We start from the raw sequence: 24,960 nt of genomic DNA, 5'->3' as shown, positions 1-24,960 counted from the left end.
TTCCACGGATATACATGGTTTAACATGTGGTATCTGTGGGATATCTGTTTCTACCACAGCCTTGTAAGTGCTCCAAACCTTAAAATACCCACAATTACTACACCTGTGACTGGAACCAATGCTCCCTTTTATTCCCCACCAGGACAAACCAATATGTAGGCAGTTTTCTTTGCTTAGACATGGAAGCAGTTTTAACACTGGCCCTTGTAAAGCCACAATGTACCAAAAGTACTATGCCAAACATTAATAACTTGTATAAAAATTCCACATCCCCATATTGGCCACCTCAAGATGAAAACAGATAACTCCCTAAATGTTAACTGGCTCTACTCCCCTAATATTAAACATAAAAAAACACATGGGAAATATAGAAATTCAAATAGAAGTAACATAAACCTGTCATAAATTGTAAACAACTATTTGTGGGACGGCATGGATGACAAATGGTCTACTGTGTAAATTTTAGAACGAGGCAGACAAAAGTTGGAAGGCCGGTTAATTTTCCCCTCCTTCTCCTGCTTCAGCTTCGTCTCCTTGGGTATCCGATGTCCACAATGTCAAGTTGTCACTCAGTAATTGCATTATTAGTGTGCTGTCTTTGGATGACTCTTCACTTAATGTATCAGGTTCAGCAATGGCTTCATCAAAAGCTGTCTTTGCAAGAGAGCAGGCTTTCTCTGGGGAATTCAGAACGTCATAATAGAACATGGAGAAGTTAAGGGCCAGACCCAGTCTGATAGGATATGTTGGTTGCATTTCCTTTTTGCTGATTTCAAAAGCTTCTTGGTGTGCTTGTTGTGACTGATCCACAGTCCCTTTCTTATCATCACCAGCGGCAACCTCAGCCAAGTAATGGTAGTGATCTCCTTTCATTTTCAAATAGAAGAATTTGCTCTCGCTTGTGAAGCACTGGGGATCAAGAACTTTTCCAAAAGGGACAGTACATCATTGCAGCTATCTCTTAGCTAGGTCTCAGTTTTCTCTCTGTATTCTTGAGCCATCTGCTGTTTTTTTCTCAGCACTTTCATCTTTTGTTCAATACTTGAGATGACGCTCCAAGATGACCTACGGGCTCCTACAACATTTTTATAAGCAACTGAGAGAAGATTCCTCTCCTCATTGGATAATTAAGCTCCTTGCTGAGTTACAGACTTCATGCAGGCTGCCATGTCATCATACCACTCAGCCTGCTCGGCCAGTTTGGCCTTCTGAACCAGCTCATTTTTATCCATTACTGGATGTTCCAGCAGTGGGCTCACCTTGTGTTGGCATGGCCTCGCCCCAGTCTACCTGGGGGGTGCTGCTGGGCCGGGCCTGGGCTCCGGCCCGCCTAGACCCAGTTTTTTAAGTTTTTTTTTTTTTTTTATCATGAAGGGATGTTGAATTTTATCAAATGCTTTTTCAGCATCAATTGAAATGATCATATGATTCTTGTCCTTCATTCTGTTGATATGATGTATCACATTGATTAATTTGCATATGTTGAAACATCCTTGCATCCCTAGGATGAATCCCACTTGATCATGATCTTTTTAACTGTTATTGAATTTAGTGTGCTAGTATTTTGTTGAAGATTTTTTGCATCAATGTTCATCAGACATATTGGCCTGTAGTTTTCTTTTTCTGATGTATCTTTGTCTGGTTTTGGTATCAGGGTAATACTGGCCTTGTATTTTTTGGAATAGTCTGAGTAGGATTGGTATTAGTCCTTCTTTAAATGTTTGGTAAAATTCAGCAGTGAAGCCATTGGGTCCTGGGCTTTTCTTTGCTGGGAGACTTTTATTATGGCTTTGATCTCATTACTTGTTATTGGCCTACTCAGGTTTTGGGTTTCTTCATGATATAATCTAGGTAGGTTGTATGTATGTAGGAATTTATCTGCTTCTTCTAGGTTTTTCAATTTATTGGCATAGAGTTGCTTATAGTAGTCTGTAATGATCCTCAGAATTTCTACATTATCAGTTGTAATCTCTTTTTCCATCTCTGATTTTGTTTAGGTCTTCCCTCTTTTTTCCTAGTTAGTCTAACTAAAGGTTTGTCCATTTTGTTTATCTTTTAAAAAAACAATTTTTCATTTCATTGATTTTTTGTATTGTTTTCATTTTTATTTCATTTATTTCTGCTTTGATCTTTATTACTTTTTTCTTCTAATTTTGAGTTTGGTTTGCCCTTTTCTCATTTTTTAGATGCATCATTAGGTTATTTGAAGTTTTTTTTACTTTTTTTGATGTAGGCATTTATTGCTATAAATTTTCCTCTTAGCACTGCTTTTAGATTATCCCATAGATTTTGGTATGTTGTTTCCATTATGGTTTGTTTTAAGAAAATTTGCAATTTCATTCTTAATCTCTCCATTGACCCACTAGCCATTCAAGAGCATATTGTTTAATTTCCATGTGCTTGTATAGTTTTTTAAATTCCTTTTATTATTTCTAGTTTTATTCCATTTTGGTCATAGAAGATACTTGATATTATTTCAGTTTTCCTGAAATTTTTAAGACTTCTTTTGTGGCCTAATATATGGGCTGTCCTTGAGAATGTTCCATGTGCTGAGGAGAAGAATGTGTATTCTGCAGCCATTGGATGAAATGTTCTGTAAATTTTGATTAGGTCCTTTTGTTTCTTTGTTGATCTTCTGTCTAGATAACCTGTCCAAGTCTGAAAGTGGGGTGTTGAAGTCTCCAGCTATTATTGTATAAGGGTCTATCTCTCTAGCTGTAATAATATTTGCTTTATATATCTGGGTACTCCAGTGTTGGCTGCATATACATTAATACTTGTTACATACTCTTGCTGAATTGACCCCTTTTTCAACATATAATATGACCGTTTGTGTTTCTTTTTATGGTTTTTGTCTTGAAATGTATTTTATCTGATATTAGTATAGCTACTCCTGCTCTTTTTTGGTTTCCATTTGCATGGATTATCTTTTTCCATTCCTTTATTTTCAGTCTATTTGTGTCTTTATAGGTGAAGTGTGTTTCTTGTAGGCAGCAGATAGTTGGGCTTGGTTTTTTATCCATTCAGTCACTCCATGTCTTTTGATTGGAGAGTTTAGTCCATTTACATTCAATGTTGTTATTGATAAGTAAGGACTGCTGCCATTTTGTTATTTGTTTTCTGGTTGTTTTGTATCTCTTTTGTTCCTTACCACCTCTCTTATTGTTTATTTTTGCAGTTGGGTGGTTTTCTGTAGTGCTAAGCTTTGATTCCTTTCTCTTTCTTCTTTGTATATTGGCTCTACCTGTGAGTTTTATAGTTTCACATGTTTTCTTGATAATGGTAATCATCTTTTCAATTCCAGATGTAGGACTCCCTTGAGCATGTCTTGTAAGGCCTAGTGGTAATGAATTCCTTTCATTTTTGCTTGTCTATGAAAGATTTTATTTCTCCCTCATTTCTGAATAATAGCTTTGCTGGCTATAATATTCTTGACTAGCAGGATTTTTTTATTTCAGTATTTTGAATATATCGTCCCATTCACTCCTCACTCACCTGGCTTGTAAGGCTTCTGCTGAGAAATCCGCTGTTAGTGGGGCCCCTTATATGTGACTTGACATTTTTTATTGCTGTTTTTAGAATTCTTTGTCTTTGGCTTTTTACAATTTGACTATAATGTTCCTCAGAGAGAACCTGTTTGGGTTGAATCTACTTGCAATTCTTTGAGCTTCCTGGACTTAAATGTCTATTTCTCTTCCAAGACATGGGAAGTTTTCTGCTATTATTTCATTAAATATATTTTCCTCATCTTTCCCCTTCTCTTCTACTTCAGGAACACCCATAATACAAATACTTGTTTCTTTATGGTGTGCCAAAAATTTAGTAGGCTTTCTTCTTTCTTCTGCTTGGTCTAGTCTATTATTGAAGTTGTGGATTGTATTTTTAATTTCATTCATTGACTTTTTTAGCTCTAGGATTTCTGTTTGACTCTTTTTTATGATATCTATCTCTTTGTTGAAGTTCTTGTTCAAATTATCAATTGTTTTCCTGATTTCATTGAATTGTCTATCTGTATTTTTCTTGTATCTCAATCCATTTCCTTAAGGTTGTTATTTTGAATTCTTTTTCCTGGAATTTCATCTACTGCCTCAAGATTGGGGCCTGTTACTAGAGAATTGTCTTTTTCCTTTAGAGGTGACATGTTTTCTTGCTTTGTCATGATTGTGTGTTCCTATGTTGATTTATATGCCTTTGGTGGAAAAATCACCTCTTCCAATTTTATGGAGTAGGTTTCATAAGAAAAGACTTGTTTATATGAATGGGACCTGGGGTGTTGGTTCATGGGGTGTACTGGCCTTGGTTTTAGGAAGATACAGTAGTGTAATGTAACCTCCATGTAGTTTCTTCAGCCATTATCCACACTAGTGGCATTTGGCCATTTCTCAGTGGCCTAGTCTGAAATAATTTGTGGCAATGGTGGTGCAACTTTGCCAGGGCTGGGTTCACTGGCCTGTTTCTCAGGTCAGAGGCATGTGTGTGTATATGGTGAGTTGGCCAACTTGGGATCTGGCTCACTGGGGTTGGGGCCATGGGGCTATTACTCTGTCCAGGAGCATGAGTTATTTGGCCACCCTGGGGACATGCCTGCCAGAAGTGGCTCACAGAGCTGTTTCTCGAAGGCCTAGGACATGGGTGTAAGGCTGCTCAGCTGACCTGGAGGAATGCCCACCAGAGAGGCCAGCAGGGCTGTCTCTTAGGCCTGGTATATGGGTGCATGGCTGCTTGGCTGGCCTAGGGATACACCTGATGGGGTGATTCATGGGACATTTTCTCAGGCCCAGGACACAGCTGCACAACTGCTTGACTGGCCTGGGGGTGTTTCTGCAGTGGGTGGCCCACAGGGTTGTTTTGTAGGTCTGAGATGTAAGCACAGGGCTATTTGATTGGCCTGCAGGTATGCCCACCAGAGGTGGCCTGTGGGGCTGTTTTTGGGGCCTGAGACATGGGTGCACACCTGCTTTGTTGGCGTAGGAGACAGGTCTGGGGGCAGGCACAGGGTTGTTGCTCAGGCTCATGACACAGCTTCGTGGCTGCTCAGTTGACCTGGGGATACTTCTGCTGGAGATGGCCCACAGGGCTGTTTCTTAGGCCTGGTATGCAGGCACATGGCTTCCTAGCCAGCCCAGGGCATGTTCACTAGTGGTGGCCCACAGAGCTGTTTCTCAAGTCGTGGATGTGGGCTCTTGGCTGCTTAGCTGGTTTGGGGTCGTGCCTACCAGGGGCAGCCTGCAGGAGTATTTCCCAGGTCTTTATGGGAAATGCAGGGCCATTAGGCAGGCCAGGGGCATGTCTGCAGAGGCAGGGGTGCTGTGGGGCTGTTTCTCCGGTCCTGAGCATGGGAGCATAGCCACTCCACTGGCCTGGGTACATATTAGCTACTAGGAGGCTCAGGGGCCTCTCTCTCTTGTGGGAGGGTGCAGAGCAGTTTGGCCAGCTCAAGGCAGGTTGGCCCTGGGCAGGACTGGCAGACTGTTCATCTGGCTGGAAGTGCAGTAAGCAGGGGTTTGTTTTCTTGCTGTGCAGGACCAGAGTCACAGCTGATCCTAGGCCCAAGCTCTGTGCAGCTGACGTATGGCATTCAGCCAACCGTGTGGTGTGGGCTTGGCATAATGAGGATGGAGCGCCCCAGTGCTGGAGATATGCAGTGGCTACCGGCCCCCAGAACAGGTTGTGCTTCAGAGTTTGCTCTTTTCTCAAGATGGCATTATGCTGCAGCAGCTTGGCCCACAGGGAGTGGGATGGGGGGAATGGAGAGTGCACACCTTGCTCTCCTAATCTGGAGCAATGTAGCTGCATGCATACCCAGCAGCTCTTCAAACTGGGCTCAGGGCTTGGGAAGACCGTAGGATTCTTCTGTAATAAGGACTGTAGGTTTTTGCAGTGCCAGTGGGGGCTGGTAGAGATCTTGTGCTTACCTTTTCCCTGCAATAAGAAGTCCTTCCTGACTCTGGGCACATCCAATCCAGGCGGGGGAGACAGGGCTATAGAGGCCCAGTGCTTCCTCGCTGCCCTCCTGGATTTCTGATCACCACAGGTGCATCTCCACTCCCCCACCACACTCCACCACTCTCCCTTCCACACTCCAGTCAAACCGTAGTTTGTTTATTCATTGTGTTGGGCCTTTCTTGTGGGATAGATGAATACCAGGCATCTCTAGCCAGCCATCTTGCCAATGTCACTACTGAAGGATTTTAAGCAGAGGTGTGACTTCATGAAACTTATGTTTTAAAACATTAATGAGTTGGGAGCTGGGGGGAGGTGGGGATAGTTAATGGATATAGAAAAATAGCTAGAATTAATAAGATCTACCTTTGGACCTGCCTGGCCAACATGGTGAAACCTCGCCTCTACTAAAAATACAAAAATTAGCCAGGCATGGTGGAGAGTGCCTGTAATCCCAGCTACTTGGGAGGCTGAGACAGGAGAGTCGCTTGAACCCAGGAGGTGAAGATTGCAGTAAGCTGAAATCACGCCATTGCACTCCAGCCTGGGCAACAAGAGTGAGACTCTGTCTCAAAAAAAAAAAAAAAAAATCTACTCTTTGACGGCACAACAGGGTGACTATAGCCAATAATAATTGTACATTTTAAAATAACTAAAAGAGTATAATTGGATTGTTTGTAACACAAAAGATAAATACTTAAGGGATGGATACCCCATTCTCCATGATGTGATTATTATGCATTGCTTGCCTGTATCAAAACATCTCATGTACCCCATAAATATATACACCTATATACCCACAAAAATTAAAAATTTTTAAAAACCCACTAATGAGTCAACAAATTTTATGCTTCTGCTTTGTGGCAAAAAAGACTCTCCTGAGCTAAACCTTTCCTATCAGGCCAGTCTTTTTTTCATTCTCCCTCCATCTTTTCATGTGTGATAGTCTCTTCCTGGTAAGCATGAATTCAAAGTTCAGCCCTTATAGAATTGTTCTTCCCCTCTCCCTTCTCCTATGGGAGCACAGTGTCTGTATAAGGGAAAGTTTACTGCTCTTCCCTGGGTACAGCTGGTCTATGTGTTGCCATTTTCTGCTGGACTCCAATTGAGATGTATCATCCAGCTTATCTCTAATCCATCCCTGTCCATTAACTTCTGTCCTAGAATCCACTTGGGATGGACAAACACTACCACCAGAACTCTGGAAGCACCAAACTCCATTACTGCTCTCATCTCAGTAGCCCAGGAGTCCCTTGGTCTTGCAGTCCTCTTGGTACCCTGGGGCTACACAGGAACTTTTGAATCGCTTCTAGATACAGACCACTGGGAACCCAGCATGATTTCAGCAGCACTCCCTAGACACTTGCCTTCACAGATGCTGTGCTATAGCCCACTCTTCCCTCCCCCACCTCCATGTCAAACATAGAGCTTCTCTGAGGCTTGTACCTTGTCACCAAGATCAAAGGATCTCAGGTCACCCTTCTCCCTATCTGAATATTTCTATTGCATCATCCCACCTCCATACTCCCACTCTCAATGAAAAGTGCTTCTTTTTATTTCACCTCCTCTGGAGGGAGTTTCCCCTTTATCATATGCTCCTTTTGTTAGGTGGGGACCATTTTGATGGAATGGCAGCAGGGGAATATGATTGGATTTTTAAAATATGATTTGGGTTAGGGTGTCTGTGAAAAAAATCCACATCTATTATCAAACTATTACCTCCATTTAAATTATTTGCTTATGGTCTGTCTCCACCAGAAGAACAAACTCCACAAGGGTGGGACTCCCTTTTCTGTTTTCTTTACTGCTATATCTCCAGCACCTAGCACAGGGTCTATTACTCAATAAATATTTGTGGAGAAAAAAATGAAGGGATGAGATGAGCAAACCAATGAATGACGAGTGATCTTATTCTATTAGTACTGGGATCTGTTGAAGAATTTAGAGCAGAGGATTAAAGCAATCAGATTTGCAGGTAATCAAATATCGTTAAGCTGTGAGAGTCACCATAAGCAGCAATCTGTATTGTCGCCCCCCACAGCCCCCCCATGTAACAGCTATTAGCTCAAGCACGCATACTGCCGTGGGAGAATTCACTGCTGCAAGTATTCAAATTTGTGATCAGCCTCCTGAGAAGAGTTGAAGAGAGATCACAAACCTAAGACGGCCTCCCCTGACTCTTCATCCTCTTTTTTCCCCTACTGTTTCTCCCTAACACTGTGATCCTTTAGTCCCCTGAAGAAGCTTTACATTGTAACCCTTTCAGGGAATTTCAGCTGAGATCTGGATACCCAGCCCACTCTGCTATTATATTTGCATTTCATGCTTAATTTGTCTATAACATTACAACTTTTATACTCCTACATTTCTGCTGTTATAATCATAAAGAATACTATTTTTGGGCTTCTCTTTTGCAAGTGAAATTAGCATTTCCACGTAAAATAGAGAAGAAAAATTGTTGATCATCTCCCTAAAATGTCTGGGGCTTCATCCAAGCCTGAAGTTTAATTTCTCAGTGTCTGGGAGGAGCCACTGGTTTGTGCAGGTTTCTCAGTGTACTTAAGTGGTGCTGAGACTCATGCTTCGGGTCTCTTGTGTCGGGGATAACCTGGTTGACTCTTCCTTTGGTAAAAGAGAAGGAACGTGAGATAAGACATCCTATTTGGGTGTGTCTGAAATGATTTATCTCCTGAAATGGTTTACCATCTCTTGTTCCTTAACTTTATGGGATTTCTGACACAAGGGTAGAGTGCAGAAGCCTCTTCACTGAAGGAGGCACCCAGAATCCTGTGGGCCTGGTGTCCTAAATAAAGACAGTGCAGGACTTTGTGGCCAGTGCTCACCTCCAGAGCAGAATCAAGGGATGTGTCCGGAAAGGGGCTGGAAGGAAGCGAAGGAGCCCCAAATACATTTTCACGAAGATCAGGGACATTTACTCCTGGTATTTATGAAGATTTCTAGCAATGGTATGACAATTCTTCTCTTACGGAATCTTGCCATTAGGGAATTGATGTTTTAGAAGAACAAAGAAGCTAACAAACTTCTCAGATAGGGTCAGGGATGTGGAGAGGAACTAGCCCAGATTACCTTTTCAACATCTTTCAATATTATAACTCCAATTCTAATGTTAAAAAGCTAAATATTGTTCATAAACTTGTTTCAGTGTCTGAAGGGTGAGGAATAAATTGGGAAACTGCATCCCAGTTTGAAACATATGTAGGTGATATGGTCTGGATTTGTGTCCCCACCCAAATCTCATGTCGAATTGTAATCCCCAATGTTGGAAGTGGAGCCTGGTGGGAGGTGATTGGATCATGGGGTGAAGTTCTCATGAATGGGTTAGCACCATCCCTTCAGTGCTGTTCTCCTGATGGTGAGTGAGTTTTCATGAGATGTGGTTGTTTAAAAGTGTGTGGCACCATAAGAATGGTATAATGAGGCCGAGCGCGGTGGCTCACGCCTGTAATCTCAGCACTTTGGGAGGCTGAGGCGGCGGACCACGAGGTCAGGAGATCCGGACCATCCTGGCTAACATGGTGAAACCCTGTCTTTACTAAAAATACAAAAAATTAGCCGGGCATGGTGGCGGGCGCCTGTAGTCCTAGCTACTCGGGAGGCTGAGGCAGGAGAATGGCGTGAACCCGAGAGGCGGAGCTTGCAGTGAGCCCAGATCATGCCACTGTACTCCAGCCTGGGTGACAGAGCAAGACTCTGTATCAAAAAAAAAAAAAAAAAAAGAATGGTATAATGAACTTGAGGACGCAGGGGGAAGGGTGGAAGGGGGTTGAGGGATAAAAGACTGCATATTAGGTACAGTACACTGCTCAGGTGATGGGTGCACCAAAATTTCAGAAATCATCACTAAAGAACTCATCCATGTAACCAAAAATCACCTGTACTCCAAAAACTATTGAAATACAATAAAAATAAAAAATAAATAAAAAATTAAGAAGTGTGTGGCCCCTCCCCCTTCTTTCCTGGTCCTGCTGCACAAGTGCCTGCTCTTGCTTTGCCTTCCGCCATTACTAAAAGCTCCCTGAGGCCTCATGGCAAACAGAAGCCACCATGCTTCTTATACAGCCTGCAGAACTGTGAGCCAATTAAACCTCTTTTCTTTATAAACTACCCAGCCTCAGGTATTTCTTTATGGCAATGTGAGAATGGACTAACACGCTAGGCAAGAAGTCAGCCTGGGGAGATACTGGTGAAAGTGGGAAAAGAGGGCAAGAGGCTAAATCCTGAGCCTGTAGAATGTAAAATTAACTTGTTTCAGGGTTATATTGAAGGGCCTTGGGCTTCCAGCTCAACCCGCAAGCCTAAAAGAAAGAAAAGTGTAAGTCCTTATGGTGTGGGGTAAGGAGTGACTATTTTCCCATGAAATCATGGGAGGGTGAGAACACAACAGTGAGAACCTGGGGCTCCTCTCTATCTCCCGAAACCTCTCTGGTCTTCAGGCACCTGACATCTCCTAGGGGCTTAATCCTGCTTCTGTCTATCATCTGTACCTGCTTTTTTCAACATAGCCAATATTCCCCTGGGCTAAGGGAGTTCAGAATGCTGTTTGCAACCCCAAGCCATGCCCAAATGTCAGGAAACTAAGCCCATTTTTTCCCATGCTGAAGCAGCAAGAACTCCAGGGATGTGGTAAGAGATTCAAGCATGGAAAAGGGGGTTGAACTTTGATGTCTTCTAGCCCAGAGGTTCTGCAGAGGGCAAATGGGCAGACTCGCAGTAGCTGTCTTTCTCTAGGATCCTACTGTATGGGATACCAGGGGAAAGGATGTCATAATTACCTCTTAGTTACTTTTACCTATGATCTCACTAGCCTCACCTAACCACTGTTGAATATCCCATGGACTAGGTACCTGGCACAAAATAGATCCTCAGTAAATGTGTGCTGAATAAACTATATTTAAAAATGTGCCAAGGCAATTTTAAATGAATAAAATTAGTAATGAAATTATGGATAATTTTTCTATTTTTCCAAATTTCAGTATGGTGTTACTACTTGTATAATAGTCTTTTCCTTAAATATTTTACAATTAATAAGTATATTCTTAAATAAAAAATATGTAAGTATATACTTAAGTAATTTTATATAAAATTAATAGTTTATAAATATATTTTACCTGTCACTATAAAAACTATTTTATATAAAAATTCAGAAAAATTTTCTCCACATATTTTCTAAATATACTGCAATCACTGAATCACTGCTTCTCTCTTCTCTATCACAACCTAACTCCACTAGAATGTGAGCCCCTCCAACATGATAATATGAGTCCCCTCCCCACAGTATAAGCTTCATGAGAGCAGGAACTCTTTTTTTTTTTTTTTCAAAGAGACAGTGTCTTGATATGTTGCCCAGTCTGGCCTCAAACTCCTGGGCTCAACGGATCCTCCTGCCTCAGCCTCCCGAGTATATGATACTACATGCATGCCACCATGCCCTGCTAACGAACTCCTTTTATATTCACCACTATTTCCTTAGCTCCAAGAACAATGCCTGATAAGTAGTAGTCACTCAATAAATATTGCTGAACAAGTGAATAAACATGTGTATGCATCTTTATTCAAAGTCAGAAACAAAGCAATCAAGTAGAGTCAATGAGAATATATTACACAGATTTTCTTATGATATTAATAATGGCTAATATTTATTAAGCATTTATTAAGTAAACAAGCTGGGCACTATGCTAAGCACTGGCCATGTAAAAATTCTATGATATAGACTCACTCTATTATTAATTTTATTTCAAAAAACCTGGAGGAGGCTGGGCACAGTGGCTCACGCCTGTAATCCCAGCACTTTGGGAGGCCGAGGTGAGTGGATCACGAGGTGAGGAGATGGAGACCATCCTGGCTAACACGGTGAAACCCTGTCTCTACTAAAAATACAAAAAAATTAGCCTGGCATGGTGGCAGGCACCTGTAGTCCCAGCTACTCAGGAGGCTGAGGCAGAAGAATGGCGTGAACCTGGGAGGCTGAGCTTGCAGTGAGCTGAGATCACGCCACTGCACTTCAGCCTGGGCAACAGAGTGAGACTCTGTCTCAAAAAAAAAAAAAAAAAAAAAAACATGGAGGCAACTGAAGTTAGAGAGTTTATTAATTTTTTTTTTGAGACAGAGTCTCGCTCTGTCACCCAGGCTGGAGTGCAGTGGCGTGATCTTGGCTCACTGCAACCTCTGCCTCCCAGGTTCAAGCTGGGATCACAGGTGGGTGCCACCACACCTAGCTAATTTTTGTACTTTTAGTAGAGACAGGGTTTTACTATGTTAGCCATGCTGGTCTCAAATTCCTGACCTCAAGTGATCCGCCTGCCTCAGCCTGAGATTATTACTGTTATTAGGTCCTTCCAGATGATGTATTTTTTAATTTAGCAAAGCACTAAACCATCTTCACGAGTTATTCTTCATAGTAAAATTATTGAGTAAGACAATGTCCAAGTTCTCATTATATAGATTCTCAAAATCACACTGGGAGTAAGAGAGTTGCAATGAGGATTTTGATTCCACAATTTCAGTGTGTGGCCACAGCCACTCAGATTCTTTCCAGAAGGCAGAAACAAACATGTAGTAACATTGCTTATGTCACAAGTCTATGGTGAGGGGGAGTTAATAAGTGATTACAAAATTCTTTGTAAATACAGAGTGCCGTACAAATGCAAAACATCTACAACAACAGTAATTAGTTCTAATCACTATCTCTATTCTGTGTGCAGCTGTCTCTCAAAATTCATTTTGGGAGTTTAATCACCCCATCGCAATAAATAAAGTAACCTCCCTCTTCCTCTGACCCTGCTGAGAGCTGTCCCTCATTCCTCCCAGCTGCTGAACATGCCTCCTGTGTACCCCCAGCCCCCCCTTCCTACTCTCAGCAAAGGCTGAATTCTGACATTAATTGGAAAAAAAAACAGGACCTCCTGAGCCTTAAGCCTTTCGAAATCCCTGACTCTCAAACAAAATTGGGCACAAGACCTGGAGAAGTATATACAGACCTTTCAAAATAGGACTCTGCCCTTCCCTTACACAGGAAGGGAACTTTTCCTTCCTTGGAGCTCCAGTAATGCTCAGGTAGCTATGGTGAAATACCAGGTTGACAAATTATCATTTATTTAGCAATGTAAGGCACATAATGGGTGCTGAATAATGTAGCAGTCATGACAATGATCAATTCAACATGTATATACTGTCTACAGCTTCTAGAGTAGTTGCAACAAAAACCATATGGCTCACAAAACCAAAAGTATTCTCTGGCCTTTTACAGAAGCAATTTACTCTCTGACCCTTTGTAGCAGTAGTTTGCCGACCCCTGAAAGGATGTGAATATAGATAAAGGAAAGGACTGAGCCCTGAGTCAACATTTAGAGATGAGAAATTTAAGAAAAAGCAGGTCATGACACAGGCAGAAAACTAGAGGAATGTGGTGTCGCCAAAGCAAGTGAAGATTGTTTACTAAGGTAAGAGGGAATGATCAACTACGTCAATGTTACCTGGAGGACATGTAAGATGTGGATTGAGAACTGAATGCTGGATTTCATAACTTGAAGGCCACTGGGGACCTTTACAAGACCATTCTCAGTGGAAGGGTAGGAATGAAAGTCTAATTGATGTGGTGGGTTCAAGAGAGAATGGAACCGGGCGCAGTGGCTCATGCCTGTAATCCCAGCACCCCAGCACTTTGGGAGGCTGAGGCAGGCAGATCACCTTAGGTCAGGAGTTCGAGGCCAGCCTGGCCAACATGATGAAACCTCATCTCAACTAAAAATACAAAAATTAGCCGGGCATGGTAGCACATGCCTGTAGTCCCAGCTATTTGGAAGGCTGAGGCAGGAGAATTGCTTGAACTCGGGAGGCAGAGGTTGCAGTGAACCAAGACTGTGCCACTGCACTCCAGCCTGGGGGACAGGGCGAGACTTCATCTGAAAAAAAAAAATGAGAGAATGGGAAGAGAGGTGGTGGTGGTGGAGACAGCTACATAGGAAAGAGTTTCACTAGAAAGGATAACAGAGAAAAGAGCCATAAATTATAAAGGGTTGTGGAATAAAGGAGTGTATTTGTGTGGGGGGGAGGGGTGTGTGTGTGTGTGTGTCAACAGTATCTCACAACATACTTGTGTACTGATGAGAATGCGAAAATTATCCAGTACAGGTAAGAATGATGATGACAATGAAGACAGATGAGGACAAAGAGGAGGAAAAAGAGAAGAGGTTAAATTAGAATACAGATACACTGTGGAAGCTGCAGCCCTACTGGTAAGGGATAGAGTTTCAGCAGTGGGGTGAAGTGATTCCCGTGCCAAGTATCTAGGGTGAATAAGAGTCCTCAAAAAAAAAAAAAAAATTGAAAATCACAACAACAAGGCAGAAAGCTGTCTGGCCTCGCTTGATGTAAAAGGTAATGGTTTTCACCTAATGGAGGTCAACCAAGGGCCAGGAAGGGAAGAACCTGGCTAGCCCTGCGCAGAGATGGAAAGGATCATGAAGATTCTGAAAATAAAGCTCTGACTTGCAAGTCATGTTGTCTGAAATAGATTCATGGTTCTCTAGATTAGTTTCCCTTTTGTTATCCTTTACTAATGTCTCAATCAGATATTCCATATTTTTATAGAGAATCTAACAAAAGCCCTGTGTCCACGTGAGAATCAGAGTGTTGAAGGAACAGTGTTTTCTTGAGGCCAATGTGGTGAGGGAAACTGATCAGAAAAAGATGGATGAATTCCACAGGCACAGAGCCCGGGCCACAAAGTGGAGACAAACCTTGATTTTCATTCCAGTGTGTTAACCTTAGAAATTTTGTGTTTTGTTTAATGAAGAAGAGGAAGCCTTACAAAATCATAGAGGATTTTGCTTGAAGAAGGCACATGTTCTAGCATATGGTCTCTTATAAAACAGAAATTTCAAGGTTTAACTCTTCCAGGAGACTCCCCAGGCAGTGAGGGGAAGTTCAGCAAAGCAGCCCCAACTCTGTTCCCTGAGTTTCTCCTTCCCTTGTTACCTCAAGAACTGAGGCCCACCCCAGGAATACAAAGTTCTTTCTTTCACGTTATGTTACAAATGTAGTCAAAAACTCCTCTTGCCTTTGCAGGGCAGAGACAGACTAGAATATTCAAAAGCCTTTCCGGGAGAGTAAGGGAAAATGAAGCAAACAGAAACTGCAGAGGCAGGAAAACAGGAAATTGAGATCTAGGCACATGGTTATATCGCCAGGATTATCTGGATTTAAATCATAGCTCTGACACTTACTGGCAATATAACCCTGTGCAAGTTACTGAACTTCCCTGAAACATAGTTTCCTCATCTATAAAATGGGTTAAAAAAGCCATGAGCCTGTTGCTGGGTGCAGTGGCTCACGCCTGTAATCCCAGCACTTTGGGAGGCCGAGGCCGGCAGATCACGAGGACAGGAGATCAAGACCATCCTGGCTAACGCGGTGAAACCCCATCTCTACTAAAAATACAAAAAAAAAAAAAAAAAAAAAAATTAGTCGGGCGTGGTGGCGGGCGCCTGTAGTCCCAGCTACTTGGGAGGCTGAGGCAAGGAGAATGGCGTGAACCCAAGAGGCGGAGCTTGCAGTGAGCTGAGATTGTGCCACCACACTCCAGCCTGGGCGACAGAGCGAGACTCCGTCAAAAAAAAAAAAAAAAAAAAAAGCCATGAGCGTGATTTATTTAAAAAAATAATAATATAATAAAATCGGCCAGGTGCAGTGCCTTTCACCTGTAATCCCAGCACTTTGGGAGGCCAAGGCAGGTGGATCACGTGAGGCCAAGAGTTCAAGACCAGCCTGACCAACATGGAGAAACCCCATCTCTACTAAAAATACAAAATTCGCCGGGCGTGGTGGCGCATGCCTATAATCCCAGCTACTCGGGAGGCTGAGGCAGAGAATTGCTTGAACCCAGGAGGCGGAGGTTGCAGTGAGCCAAGATCGTGCCATTGCACTCTAGCCTGGGCAACAAGAGCGAAACTCCATCTCAAATAATAATAATAATAAAATAATGGGTAAATTTATACCTATGTGTCTTAGTTTAGGTCCTCCAAGAAGTAGATGCCAAGAATCGGTGTAGACTTGCAGGATATTGGGGGAAATGCCTGCAAAAGGTAATTGGGAGGAAGCAGGAGGATGCTGAGCGAGCTGTCAGAGAGAGATGCACACCTGACCCCTGAGAAGGAGAGGAGGAAAGAAGAAAGGTTGGATAGGTCAGGCCTTAGGGTGCCACGTAGAATTCTCAGGCCAGAGTTGTCTGTCAGAGGAGTCCTATGTTTCATAAGAATGGACCTGCCATAATATCCCTGCCATGTGCCATCACTGGCTGGAAGCAGACCATGAGAAGCATGGCCTCAGAGCAAATGCAGTGATGTGTTTAGAACACAGCACCAGCCAATTGTATTCCCTACAGTAGGAGATTGGAGAGGCACATTCTCATGGTCCCACACATCTACTTCTACTCAGGGGACTGAGGAGCAGCTCCTCTATGGTTCCCACAGACCCTTCTTCCTAAAGGTAAACTTAGAAGGGCCAGGTTAGTGGAACATCACTACTGTTGATATCAGGCCTACAACTGGTACTCATACTCTCCCTTCTCCATTCTAAATTCCCCTCACTGTTGAGGTGGGGTGTGACAGAGCAGGAGCACTGTCATCTCAGACAAATACCGCCACTTTAAGTTCCAGCTCCCTTTCTAGCCTCATACGTTTCAAGGAAATCACTTCTCTTCTAACTACAAGCAGCCAGAAAGAGCAGACAGTAAAACACAGATAAGACAGCTCAGGCACAGAGGGAGGTGGGGGGAAAGTCTCTTGGGTAACTGCCAAACTTCACCCTTATACAATGGGCCCCAGTGAAACAGTGGGCCTTAATAAGCACATTCCTTTCCTTGCACTAAGATAGGGGAGCTAAAAGCAGACTTTGAGGGTATGCCTGCAGCTGCAGAAAGATGGGAGGGAAGAGACACACAATTCTCCCTCCCAGATAAGCACAACAAAGACACACAGAAGCAGTCCAAGCCTCTGATAAACTCTCCCACCCTGAATCCTGTAAGAGAGTGTGCCTCTGACCTAACTTGGCTAGCATGCTCCTCTCAGGTTTGTTTTCTCTAAAAAAAAAAAAAAAAAAAAAAAAAAAAAACCTGTCTTGACTGGTGAGCCACCTTTGGTGTTTCTTTCCTCTTTCTTTAATTCTTACAGGGTGTGGTGGCTCACACCTATAATCCCAATACTTAGGGAGACTGAGTCAGAAAGATCAGTTGAGGCCAGGAGTTTTAAGACCAGGCCAGCAACATAGTGAGAGCCCATCTCTCCGAAAAAATAAAATAAGTTCCCTCTTTGTTATCTATAACCTTGGCAGGTCTTGGTGGCTTACCTGCCACCAAGGTGTGACCCAGCCTTCACTCCTGAAGAGTCTGGTAATCATGCCGTTGGTAATCACATCTTTCTCCAGCTGGAGTTGTGTAAGTGTCCATTTGAGAAGGCAAGGGAATACCAGGAGGTGCCCAACTGTGTCACTTAGATTTCACACATATTCCCTTTCTGTTCCCACTGTGTAAAAGCAGCCTTTCCTCCTTCTGCTGATCATGGTTAATTACCTCTGCCAATATGGTGACTCCTTTTCTCTCAGACTGGTTCCTAAACACAAGGAGCCTGAAATGCCTTGGTGGGAGGCATAGCTTACAGTTCGGTGGGACTCTTGACTGTATCTTTTGGCAAGAGTGCACCTTCTTTGGAGACCAGGACACCTCCAATTTTGCAGAGCTCAGAGTTGCATGGATATGAAATACAAAATCCTCCAGTGGGTCATTAGGAGTAAGGGTAAGTGGGGTTACTGCTGCTTGCACCCTTGGTTCCTAGACGCATGTATTCTTCCTCCTGGGGACCTAGCACAATATAAAGGTCTCTGTCTATCTACTGCATCCTAAAGGATGATGCCCCATCCTTTCAGAATGTTGCCACCAAGCTGGCACTTCAGCTGTGCCTTTAAATGGCTGGTCTAGCATTTTCTGAGACCATCTGCCCCTGGATGATGCTATGTGTGATGTGGCCAGTAGACAATATGATCATAGGTCAACTCCACACTTCCTTCACTGGGAAGTGGGTCTCATGTCTGGATGCTAATGCTCTGTGGGATTGTATGTTTGTGGATCAGGCATTCCATAAGCCCCTGAATAGTGATGCTGGCTAAGGCATGAATGGTAGCAAAGACAAACCCATACCCAGAATAAGTCATTTGTTCTTCTAAGGATGAACCACTGGCCCTTTGTCTTAGTCTGTTCAGGCTGCTATAGCAAAATATCATAAAATGGGTACCTTATAAACAACAGAAATTTATTTCTTACAGTTCTGGAGGCTGGGAAGACCAAGATCAAGGCACTGGCAGATTCAATGTCTGGTGAGGACCCTCTTTTTCCATAGACAGATGTCTTCTCACTGTAACCTTACATGGTGGACACCTTCCACCATGCTCTCTGCCAAACAAGCTCCCTTGGGCCCCTTTTATAAGGACATTAATCCCATTCATTTCTACCCTCATGATCTAATCACTTCCCAAAGGCCTCACCTATTAATACCATCACCTTGGGGGTTAGGATTTCAAAATTTTGAAGGGACACAAACAGTCAGACCATAGCACCCTTCCAGTATGAGAGATGCCCAATGTAGTTGACGTGTCACTAAGTGGCTGGTTGGTCTCAAGGAATAGTGCCACATCAAGGGCACGCCATTGGTCTCTATTGCTGATAGCTTAAACATTCAGAAGCAGCAGTAGCCAGACTTCCAAGGCCTGCATTGTGATTCCTTCTTGGGAGCTTAACATAACCTTCATACTGCATCTTTTCCTACCACTGACATTTCCAACACCTTAGGGTCCTCCAAATCCTACTGGCAGGACAGCTCGCACCACAGCCTAAACCTACTGCAGAACCCTTTTCTTTTCCAGGTCCCATTGAAAGCTGGCAGCCTTCCACGTTGGGACAGAGCAATGTTCCTAGGTGTAGAATGTGTTGCTTCCAGATCCCAAAGAAGTCTGCTGGCACTGTACTTCCATCTTTATGGTAGGGGATACATGAGGTGCAATTCATTTTTTACTTTGGAAAGATATGCCAACAAATGTCTAATGATCCCTAAAAATTTCACTGAAGTTGTAGGTTCCTAAATCTTTTCAGGTGTCTCCCACCCTCTAGAGCACATCAGCATGCTATCAATGAAATGGATTAGTGTGATGGTTCTGCAACATACACAGGTAGTCCAGATCTCATCAAATTATATTATGACAGAGGGCAGGGGCATTAACATAACCCTGAGGGCAAATTGTAAATGAATATTTTTGGCCATCCCATATGAATACAAACTGTTTCTGATCCTCTTTACTGATTGGAATTGAAAAGAATGCCTTTGTCGAGGAGTTCATGTGCTTTACAGGGACATGGATGAAGCTGGAAACCATCATTCTGAGCAAACTATCACAAGGACAGAAAACCAAACATGGCATGTTCTCACTCATAGGTGGGAATTGACAATGAGAACACTTGGACCAAGGGCGGGGAACATCACACACGGGAGCCTGTCATGGGATGGGGGGCAGGGGGAGGGATAGCATTAGGAGAAATACCTAATGTAAATGACGAGTTAATGGGTGCAGCAAACCAACATGGTACATGTATACCTATGTAACAAACCTGCACATTGTGCACTTGTACCCTGGAACTTAAAGTATAATAATAAAAAAAAAAAAGAAAAGAATGTCTTTGTCAGTTCACTGGCCATATACCATGTACCTGAACACCCATCAATCTGCTTTAGCAATTAACCCACATCTGGCACAGTAGCTGTGATTGAGGCTACTGCTTCTTTAAGCCTGCAGCAGCCTTCAGTCATTCCCCAGGACCCACCCAGGGATGTGGTACTGTTTTTTTGTTTGTTTGTTTGTTTCTCTGAGTCTGCTTGCTAGGGAAGATATTGTTTGTTTACTATCTTGGCTGGGAGAGGAGGGAAGGTGAGGGAACAGTTTCAAGGTTTCTACTTGGCCTTTCTCACTATTACGTCTTTTACCTCACAGGCTAAGAACCCAATATGAGGGTTACTCTAATATCTAAGTATACCAGTGCAGTCAGGAACAGGAAAAAATGACCACTGGGTGCATCCACAAACTAAGCAGGTCCACTCTGAGCCAGATTTTAGCCAGGACTTCATTTATTAATTGGTCTCTGTAGACCTCGTATTCTATTAGAATCATGAGGATGTTTTGGGCTTCTTAAGTATCAATATCAACTCAGACTGCGTGTCCAGTAGTCCTCAAAATGTCTAGGTATTTTCCCTTCCTTGGTTTATAATCACCCAAGTAAACAGCCCCAAGTCCTTTTCAGGAAAAAAAAAGCTAGGGGATTCATCACAGTATATATTGGTCCTGGTGTTGCTACCTATTTTTCTCCCAGAGAATTATGCTCTATTACCATCTCTACAACTCCCTCAAGCTCAAGCTCCTTGGCTGTCCCTCAGACCTTGAAGGTTGTTACAATTATTATAGCCTCTATTACACTGAAGCTCATTAGTCCCATGGATATCAATCAGCCCAGCTCTGTAACCACCTCTCCTACTATCAGCCCCTGAACTGCAGAGGGGAGCCACCACTGTGGTGCTAGTGCTGCTTTCAGCAGTATTTTCCTGATGGCCTGGGTGAACTATATGTCTTCTGAGCTCTGCCATAAGACATAATCAACTGGTATGTTTTGTAGCCTGCATAATATAGCTATTCTTGCTTGCTCACTTTCCTCAGCCTCTTTATTTCTTCTACCATCTGTCAGAATAGCTAAAGCATTTCTACTTCACTCAACATTGGCCATCACTTTCTTCAAGTCTCTAAGAACCACCCTATTCTCTAGGGTTCTTGCCAGGGTGTTAAATCCTGTGTTCCAAAAAATTGTTCACAATCAAAGCATGATGTAGGCTGATAAAAAGAAAAAAATGTTCACAAGTCATTATCTAGTCTTATATTCTAGGCTGCTTGATGAAGCACCCTCAAAATACAATCCCAGGTATATCACCTAGCTTCTGCCAATATGTGATAGCTAATTCTTTTAGTTCCTTCAGTGTATAACATTTTGTCTCCCTTATCAGGTCTATCACTTCCTGGCCAGGTTGTGCTGGTATTTAACCCTAAGTTTTTGGCCTAACAGCCAGGAGAAGAGGTAGAGCCCCTGAGAGGGCCAGCTGTGCCTTATGAGAGAAGGGACTCTGCAACATCTATCAATACACAAATGCCAGCTCTTACTAGAGAAGAGTAGACCACTTCTGCAGTCTTAGGGTTCAGAGGGTCTTTACAGCCAACATCTTCAAAGCATTCATCCAGATGTCTGTATGCCATATGCCAGGGCCCCAAGTTTTTCCAACCAGGACCATGACTGTAGCATAATAGACCTGCCTTGCCTGCTTATTTAAATGTCTCTGGATTAGCCAGGCATGGTGGCACATGCCTGTAATCCCAGCTGTTTGGGAAACTGAAGTGGGAGGATTGCTTGAGTCTGGGAGTTTGAGACTACAGTGTGCTATGATTGTGCCTGTTACTCCACTGTACTCCAGCCTGGGAAACATAATGAGAACTTGTCTCTTTAAAAAAAAAAAAAAAAAAAAAAAAAAAAAAAAAGGAAAAAAGAAAGAGAAATCTAAAAAATCAAAAATAAAATAAATTCTCTGGACCTCTTAACTGTTAACGGTCCTCTGATTCTCATTATCCCTCTGCAAAGCATCAATTCAGCTTAGTAGTAGCCAGCCAACTCCACTGTCTTTGTATGCACTGTTCCCCCCATGTCTTCCAAATGACAGAATCATTGTACCAGCAAAGGCAATCCTTTCAATCAGAGAGTTTTCCCAGGTAACCTCTAGTGAAATCTTTAGCACCTGCACCACCACTGCATGCCAGGGACTATCCAAGTACCACCCAAGAGGGAGTAATCTCTGGTTACTAGACAATGGGTGAACTATACCCGGAACTCCATCTTATACCTATTTTCTTGGACCATGTGTGTTGGTTAGGTCATCAAATGGGAAGATGTCAAGATGAAATTAGATACACAAGAGCTTTGGAGGGGGTGAGGGAGGGTGAATTCCTGTGAGGGAAAATAGAGGGAATCAGAGAAGGCTGGGAGAGCTATCAGAACATGACACAGGTCCGAGTCCTGTGTAGGTGAGACAGAAAGAAAGAAGGTTAGTTTGGAAGAGCCTTACACTGCTGCTATGGTATGAATGTCCCTTCCAAAACCCATGTCGAATTTAATTGCCATTGTGATGGTTTTAGGAGGTGGGATCTTTAAGGGGTCTGCCCTCATGAATAGACTAATTCTGTTGTCTCGGGAGTGGATTCACTGTCATAGGAGTGGGTTCTTGATAAAACGATGTTTGGTCCCACCCTTCCTCCCTCTGTCTCCTGTACTCACTTGCCCTTCCACCATGTTATAACACAGCACAAAGGCCCTTGTTTGATGCCAGTGCCATGCTCTTCTTAAATTTCCCAACCTTCAGAATCATGAGCTAAATACACCTATTTTCTTTATAAATTACCCAGTCTGTGGTATTTTGTTACAGCAGCAGAAAATAGACTAAGACAACTGCAATGCTGTTTTAAGAAAATTTCAGCAAGGCCAATGGGAATTCCTCAAGCCAAAGTAGCCTGTCAAAGGAGTCCTACATCTTGTCAGAATAAGCCTGCCTTAGTACCCTGCTGCAATCACTTGCTGGCTGAGAACAGTCGAGGGAAAGTGTGGCCTTAGTGCAAATGCAGTTGATTCGGAGTGCGGCAGCTAGAGTTGCCAGTACTATGCTCTGCAGTAGGAGATAGGAAAGGCACATTTTCTATGGTCACCACAACACCTTGCAGGATTATTTGGAGGATTAAATAAAATAATATAATCTATGTAAAATGTTTAACTATACTTAACACATAGCAGGCACTTAACACATGCATTCTGTTAGTTTTTGGTGTTATTATTAATGGTAAGTGGTTCCTAACTGCCTCATTGAAAAGACAATATCTTGACTATTTAGAAGCTACCTCCTTAATGTCTTGACACCTTCATGGTCAAGTCTGATAGAAACAGATTCTTTCTATTCTGTTCAACAAGAGTTTCAACTTCTGGCATGTAAGACAGGGTTTTTTTCTAAGTGACTGACACTATTTCTCTTGTAAGTTTCCATACTCACTTCCAAACCCATTTGAAGATGTGACTTTGCTGTTTTACAGGTTTATAGGCACAATTTTAGATTAATCTAATTAAAGCCAATATATTATAGATCGAGATTTCTAGTTCTACATGGGGTGATTATTTGACAATATGTGAAAGTACTTTACAAAGTATACAAAAATTAGATAAATGCTGACATAATTTTTATGATAATGATGATGAAGTTGGTGTTTTAAGAAGTTGCATACAGCTACAGACTACCCAGGGATTGGTCTTATAAAGAGAAGGCAGGAAGGACAATTTGGAATTTATTGACACAAGCAGGGGCAAGGTCACAAAGATCCAGACCAGGGTGATGAAATTTGGGAGAAGAAGGTGAGAAACATTTAAAAGGAAAAATCATCAGAAATTTGTAATTAATTTGCTCTGATGAATAAGAAAGGGAAATGAAACAAAAAGAAATCAAAAGTTCCCAGGTCCTAAGAAAAAAGGGTGGTTCAGTTGAGAGGGTAGAATGGACATCTGTTTTTAAAATCTGCCCCTCAATTCTTTTCTCCTCTTCTTCTACCGACAGTAACCCTCGCCTTTAGAGAACTTTCCCCACTCTGCTCCATGTGGTTCTCATTCAGCTGCCAATTATAGTATTGTACTTCCTTGTCACAGGGTGAGCTTGAGACTCGGACCTAGCCAATTATAGAGTCCCATCCTTCTAGCCACAGTGGTTGTCCAAGTAATGGGCATATGACAAGTAATTTCAACAAGTGACCTTCCTTTAGATTTTATTTACAGCTATGTGCTGCATAAATGATGTTTTGGTCAGTGGCAGATGAAATATACAAAAATGGTCCCATAAAATTATAATGAAACTGAAAAATTCCTATCACCTAGTGACACTATAGCCATTGTAAGTCACAGCGCAGCACATTACTCACGTGGTGGTGATGCTGGTGTAAACAAACCCATTGTGCTGCCAGTTATATAAAAGTATAGCACCTACAATTATATACAGTACATAATACTTGCTAGTGATAATAAATGACTGTTACTGGTTTATGTATATAAATGCTGACATACTTTTTATCTTTATTTTAGAGTGCACTCTTTCTACTTATTTAAAAAAAAATAGTTAACTGTAGGACAGCCTCAGCAAGGTCCTTCAGGACGTATTCCAGAAGAAGGCATTGTTGTCATGGGAGATGACAGCTCCAGGCCTGTTATTGCCTCTGAAGGCCTTCCAATGAGACAAGATATGAAGGTGGAAGGCAGTGATATTAATGATCCTGACTCTGTGTAGGCCTAGGCTAATGCGTGCGTGTTCATGTCTTCATTTTTAAGAAAAAAGTTTAAAAAGTTAAAATAAATAAACATATTAAAAATAAGAAAAAGCTGGCTGGGCGCGGTGGCTCACATCTGTAATCCCAGCACTTTGGGAGGCCGAGGCAGGCGGATCACGAGGTCAGGAGATCGAGACCATCCTGACTAACACGGTAAAACCCCGTCTCTACTAAAAATACAAAAAAATTAGCCGGGCATGGTGGCGGGCGCCTGTAGTCCCAGCTACTTGGGAGGCTGAGGCAGGAGAATGGCGTGAACCCGGGGGGTGGAGCTTGCAGTGAGCCAAGATCGCACCACTGCACTCCAGCCTGGGTGACAAGAGCGAGACTCCGTCTCAAAAAAAAAAAGAAAAGAAAAATAGGAAAAAGTTTATAGAGTAAGGATATAAGGAAAGAAAACATTTTTGTACAGCTGTACAATGTGTGTTTCAAGCTAAATGTTATTACAAGAGTAAAGAAGTTTTTTAAAAATTGAAAAGTGTATAAAGTTAAAAAGTTACAGTAAGCTAAGGT

The 24,960-nt window shown here is 42.5% G+C and overlaps 1 protein-coding gene, 1 long non-coding RNA gene and 1 pseudogene across 5 annotated transcripts in view; 2 read left to right on the top strand and 1 right to left on the bottom strand.

Annotated features, from left to right (window-relative positions):
• The window catches only part of LOC134807747 (uncharacterized), a 46,055-nt gene extending 27,091 nt beyond the window's left edge, over positions 1-18,964 (top strand). Inside the window, exons 2-3 of the long non-coding RNA XR_010148963.1 lie at positions 18,280-18,330; positions 18,877-18,964. This is a non-coding gene — a long non-coding RNA (uncharacterized LOC134807747). The remainder of the gene's footprint in view (positions 1-18,279; positions 18,331-18,876) is intronic.
• The window catches only part of PHF24 (PHD finger protein 24), a 309,837-nt gene that overhangs the window by 250,675 nt on the left and 34,202 nt on the right, over positions 1-24,960 (top strand). The gene's annotated exons all lie outside the window — the stretch shown is intronic.
• Positions 417-1,247, bottom strand: LOC100611246 (14-3-3 protein zeta/delta-like; annotated as a pseudogene).

The sequence above is a fragment of the Pan troglodytes genome, chromosome 11, assembly GCF_028858775.2.
Source record: "Pan troglodytes isolate AG18354 chromosome 11, NHGRI_mPanTro3-v2.0_pri, whole genome shotgun sequence".
Lineage (NCBI taxonomy): Eukaryota > Metazoa > Chordata > Mammalia > Primates > Hominidae > Pan > Pan troglodytes.
The sequence above is the reverse complement of the archived record's forward strand: the minus strand, read 5'-3'. Positions and strand labels throughout refer to the sequence as shown.